Source organism: Electrona antarctica (genome assembly GCF_951216825.1).
Source record: "Electrona antarctica genome assembly, chromosome: 2".
Lineage (NCBI taxonomy): Eukaryota > Metazoa > Chordata > Actinopteri > Myctophiformes > Myctophidae > Electrona > Electrona antarctica.
The window spans coordinates 12127406-12133409 of NC_136807.1; positions in this window are offsets into that span (position 1 = coordinate 12127406).

The window sequence follows — 6004 nt, forward strand, 5'->3', positions numbered from 1 at the left end:
GTCAAAACAGAGCCCGCAATAGCAAAAAATGGCACTTCCGGGTTGACTATATTTTCAAAAGAAAGGTCGTCATGTTTTGCTAGATTATAGGGGGGGGGGGGGGTCTGGAAATATCATATGTGAACTGCGGAATCTGTACGGTTATTTTATATTTTTGTGGTATAGTAGGTTCGAGGCATAAGCAAAATAAGGGCCCCAATCAAGCCTTTCTTGTTTTGTTTTTTTAATTAAATCCTCTTAGCAGAACTGCACATTCATGCCCCCCCCCCCCCCTTGCAAACTGTTAGTGTTAAGTATTCAATCAAATTCGAAAGAATATATAAAATAACGGAACGGAATCGAATTGATTGAAGTATTTATTAACAGTTTGCAGAATTACAGTAGCCTACATTTCGAGCACAACTCAATACAAAAAAATTGTTAACTGTGAGTGGACAACACCATAAAGACGAGCGGTGACAAAATGTATGCTTTTATTTTGAAGGCAAAGGCGCTTGAAAATGGATGCGTCTTTCCGGGCCACACACTAGGCTTGGTCATAATGGGCTTGGTCACTGGGCTGCGTAAAAACACCCATCAAATGTAACGTTATGAGAATGATTAATTATATTACTAGAATAATTGCTTTGCAAATTGCTATCTAGGAGTACTAAACCCTATGATGACTAAACCCTGAGGCTGATAGGTTGTTGTGGGAGCTCACTGGGCTGTAGGCTATGGATTTCAATATGTGAAAATAAGTAACTGAGGAAGTAGCCTATGTGATTAACTTCAATAGGCCGCTATAGTGTTTATCTTTATCTGTCTGACACCAAGATGTCAAGCCATGAAGCCTAAGGTTTAGGCTCTAGTAAAATTGCATTCTATCGATTCTGAGTTCTGACATTTTCAATCTAGAATCTAAATCTTACAGTAGGCTGCTAAAGCCATCTGGTGGGTGATCGTGGTAACCGCATGCAGATCCCTTGACAGTGCCATATTATTATTTGACACATTATCGTTTCTATTAATATGTTGGATATGTTAATGTATAATTAACTCAATACTTAGTATGCTAATCTTGACCTAATTGCTCTTTATTTTTCCCTCTGCATCAAACCTTCGAAGGGATGAATCTTCCCCCAATCCCCCCAGATTATAGTCAGGGGAGATTCCTCAAATCTCCATACCAAGAAATGTCTTCAGAAATGTTTGTAAAGGTGTCTAAGTAGTAACACATCTCACAGACTGAAATTCAGTTTCCTTTGCGGATCTGTGAGTGTGACAGCTGCTGAAAGTTGGGTTACCTTACCAATGATTACCATTAATATTAAGGGGTCCTTAAATTGCCATGCAGACTTGTGGTGGACATTTTTTGTCAAAATGTTATTTTTGCCACGGACATGCAAAATGAGTGAAGGACAATAATATTATAATTCACAAGTCTGTAACTCAGAGTTAAGGGAGTCCTTGCATATAAAACATTTTAGGACCACTATGGTTGGACTCAATTCAATTCAATTCAATTCAAAGGGCTTTATTGCCAAAGCAGAAAGCACAATACAACAATATACAGCAATACAATCAAAACAAAACATTTGAGAGTCAGAATCGTCAATAGATCAATTTCTATGTACCAAGATCACTCGATGCAGGTATAGTGCATGTATACACATTACACAATGATTAGTCTTTAGGGTGGTTGTGTTCCATTTGATATGGACTCATAGGCTATGTCATAATAATGTCGTAGTGTCATATTATTCTGTAGAAAACCTGGAGACGTCCATCCATCCATCCATCTTCAACCGCTTATCCGTAGTCGGGTCGCGGGGGCAACAGCTCCACCAGAGTGCTCCAGACTTCCCTCTCCAGAGCAACATTAGTGACTTCCTCCTGGTGGATTCCGAGACGTTCCAAGGCCAGTGAGTCGATGTATTTCCTCCAACTGCGCCTTGGTCTGCCCCGGGGTCTCCTCCCAGTGGGACGTGCGTCGAGGACCTCCCTGGGGAGGCGCCCGAGAGGCATCCTAACCAGATGCCCGAACCACCTCAGCTGACTCCTTTCCAGGCGAAGGAGCAGCGGTTCTACTCCGAGTCTCTCTCGTGTGACTGAACTTCTCACCCTATCTCTAAGGGCGATGCCAGCCACCCGTCGAAGAAAACTCATTTCGGCCGCTTGTATTCGCAACCTTATTCTTTCGGTCATGACCCACACTTCATGACCATAGGTGAGAGTAGGAATGAAGATTGCTCGGTAGACAGAGAGCTTTGCCTTCTGGCTCAACTCTCTTTTCGTCACAACAGTGCGATACAGCGACTGCAATACTGTCCCTGCCGCTCCGATTCTCCGGCTGATCTCCTTCTCCAACCTCCCCTCACTCGTGAACAAGACCCAGAGATACTTGAACTCCTTCACCTGGGGCAATGCCTCATTCCCTACCCGGACTGCACAATCCACCAGTTTCCTGCTGAGAACCATGGCCTCAGATTTGGAGACGCTCATCCTCATCCCAGCCGCCGTACACTCGGCTGCGAACCGGTCCAGTGAGAGCTGAAGGTCTTGGACCGATGGTGCCATCAGGACCACATCATCTGCAAAAAGCAGTGATGCAACCCTTAGGTCACCGAGCCGAAATGCCTGGAGACGTGGCATTCAGTAACTGGGTCTCATGGTCAAAATAAGAACATTGCAAAAAAGATAATAAGAACTTTGCCACAGACAAGACCAAGTCTTGTAAAAAAAAAAGAAAGAAAAGAAATCAAACATGTTTATGCCAAGACGCAATTTCATGTGGGAAATTCTTTGGCAATTAACCCCACACTTGATGTATACAGCATAAAATAAGACATAGGCCTAATAAGACATAATAATAACTTTATTTATATAGCACTTTTTAAAACATGTGTTACAAAGTGCTGAACAACAGTTAACGTCACATCATAGCAGCGTAATAATACAAGAGTAAAATGAAAACAGATTAAGACATACATGACAGCCTTGAATAGAAATATTTATTAAAAGATGCATTTACAACACTGTGATTTCTGCTGATATTGTGTCTTATCATTATCAACAAAGGTTACAGAATAACCTACAGAATATTTTAGACATGTCAGAAAAACAGTAGGGAAATGCAGTCACAGGCTACTATTTAAAAAAACAAATAAATAAGACTTAATGGGAAGCATACATTTTTTATGTGTTCACCTTCACGCCTTCACCTTCACGCAACCCCCCTTGCTTTCCTGAACCATGGTTTTGAAAAGCTCTGGACAGCTGGCTGCTGTCTGCGCCATAAAATATCTTTGTTGTTGTAAGATGGAGTATCCAGAGGTGGCAGATGGGGCATTGAGTAGTTAAACAATGCTGCTGGGTGGAGTTCTATAGTTTATCTGGTGAATGTACTGTATGCAGAAAGCTGCATCCCTGAACAGGCTCAGGGGCCAAAAGGTCAGGAGCGGGGCCCTCTAAAAAAGTGGAGCCTCGTTGCCCAAGGCCCCTGGACCTTCTGTATACTTGATAGATTAACAACAACTGGTTGTTAGGCACTCGGGTGACAGACACAGGGGTAAACCACAGAGACTAGGGGATCAAATCCTCTGCCGTGCATCAGACTTGGCCGAGCATTTCCTACAAACATCATTGGCTGTGTGTTCACGTACTCTGTTGCTGCACTGACTCGTACAGGTTGTTAGGACAGTATGGGTTCTCAACCTTTTCAGGACATGACCCCTCAAAATAATCATATTTGAACTGATAAGCACTTGGAATGTAGGATTTGAGGCATTACATTTTGAACACTTGGTGGCGGGCTTTATATTAGACAATACTGGGTGCGGTTATCAGATGTTACAAGGACACAGGTTAGACAAAGGGAATGGGGAGCACACCACACCGTTCCGCAGCAGCAGCCAGAAGAGAAGAACCAATAATTGCTATCTATCAGTGGTATGTTCACTCATTTCAACTGCTCACTTCTTTTCAATAAATACACCCAAACTGGAGCAAAGACTGCACATCCATCTGTTACTGTGTTTCTGTGTGTACTGCAGAGGATCACTCTACCATACCTGTGACGAGCCAAGAACAAGGACATTGGAAGGTGAAAAGTGGCCGTTACACTTATATTTTTGGACAATTTGGCCAATGTTTGACCAGTTTTTATAGTATAGTTTCTTGATTACTTTTAATGCAATAATGGTATATATTTTTGAGTGGTGCAAACCACTCAAAAATTGGATGTTTTAACAACTTTTCTCCTTGCCAATGTCTGTCTATTACAATGTTGTGCTGCATTTGGCTGATGCAAACTAAAATACTGTGTCTCGTTAATTAAACGAATCAAGGGTTGGGTCAAGAAAGACGATTGTCACTATGAATACAATAGAGAGTGAGATTTTACGGAGGCCAGTTTCGAATTGCAGCCGTCCGTAGGTGCCCTTTGAGAGCGGTTTTGAAGGAGTCAAGGGATTCGCATGTCTTAATGACTGTTGGTAGGGCGTTCCACATTTTGGTGGCATAGGAGCGAAAATAATTTAGTCCCTTGTTTGTGCCGAATCTGGGGTGTACATGGTTCATTGCACTTCCTCTGGTGTTATGGGTGTGGACTTCGTTAACATTAAGGAAGTATCTAGATAGGTACATGGGTATCTTGGTGGTCTATCGAATCTTGTGGACCAGACCCATTGCAAGATGCTGTACTCTGTCGTCGACCCTAAGCCATTCCAGCCTGTCAAAGTGGGCAGGGGTGAGGTGGGTTCGGGGGGTGAGGCCAAGTAGGAGCCTGACCAGTTTGTTTTGGGAAGTCTGGAGCCTAGTTTTAAGGGCCTTTGAGGTGCTGTGGTACCAGGAGGTGCATGCATAGTCAAAGAAACCTTGTACGAGGGCTCCTGTTAAGGTCTTCAAGGTGTTTTTGTTGACCAGTGAGGAGATCCTGTAAAGGAATCTTGTTCTTTGGTTGACTTTTTTGATTACGTTGGTGGCCATTTTATCACCGGAAAGATTAGCCTCCAGGATAATTTCATCTTTACGTGTGATAACATTGTCACCCACTCTAACCAAGAAGCCATTTGCCTTGCTGAGATTACTATTAGATCCGAAGAGAATGGATTCAGTTTTTCCCAGGTGTAAAGATAGTTTGTTATCAGCGAGCCAGGTGCAGATTCTACCGAGTTCAGAGCTAAAGGGCCTTTTCAACCTGCAGTTTGTTCCTGTCCGAGACTAGCAGTGCCGAGTCATCTGCGAACAGGAACAAGTTGCAGTCACAAGCTGATGTCATGTCGTTTACATATATTAGGAACAGTAAAGTCCCTAGTATGCTTCCTTGTGGAACGCCACAGCTCACTGGGAGGGGGGGGGGGGGGACAGTGTTCCATTCACCTCCACCATCTGTTCTCTCCCCATTGATGTCATTGGTAGGCAGGTTTCTGAACTAGCCCAGATTGGTCCCTCGAGCCAAACTGTTTAGCCTACTCATATAGTTGAGGACCAAAATATAAGGTTGAAAATGGGTGAAGTGTTCCTTTAAGAAACAAATACGCGTGCGTTGCATGTGCGGTGTTTGTCCACCAGGGGCGTCGTGGTATGCATCTGAGAAACAGGCAGGCAGTGTCGCCATGTCCGCTTATTATAAGCGACTTTGGGCTTGTTTTTCTGTAAAGTTGCTTGTAAATATTGGTAGTTGCGGGTTGCGGTTTTTTGGGTGCTTATTTGAGCTTGTTTCCTAATGTCGTTTAAACCTCACACATCTCCATGTCAAGGACCTCCAGATTAATGTATTTGTCCAACAATATATTTTGTGCCATATTTTGTGATTGATGAAATGAAATGAAATGAAATCTATATTTACCCAGGGTATCTGGGCTAAGCTCAAGAACTTGTTTCCAGCCAGGCCCTGCTCATAGAACACATTTCATCGTAGTGGTTCAATGCCTTGTTCAAGGGCACTTCAGCGGTGGTAATTTTAACGTGTCGGACGGCTGATTCGAACTAGGAACCTTCCGGTATCAAGACCGCGCCGCTA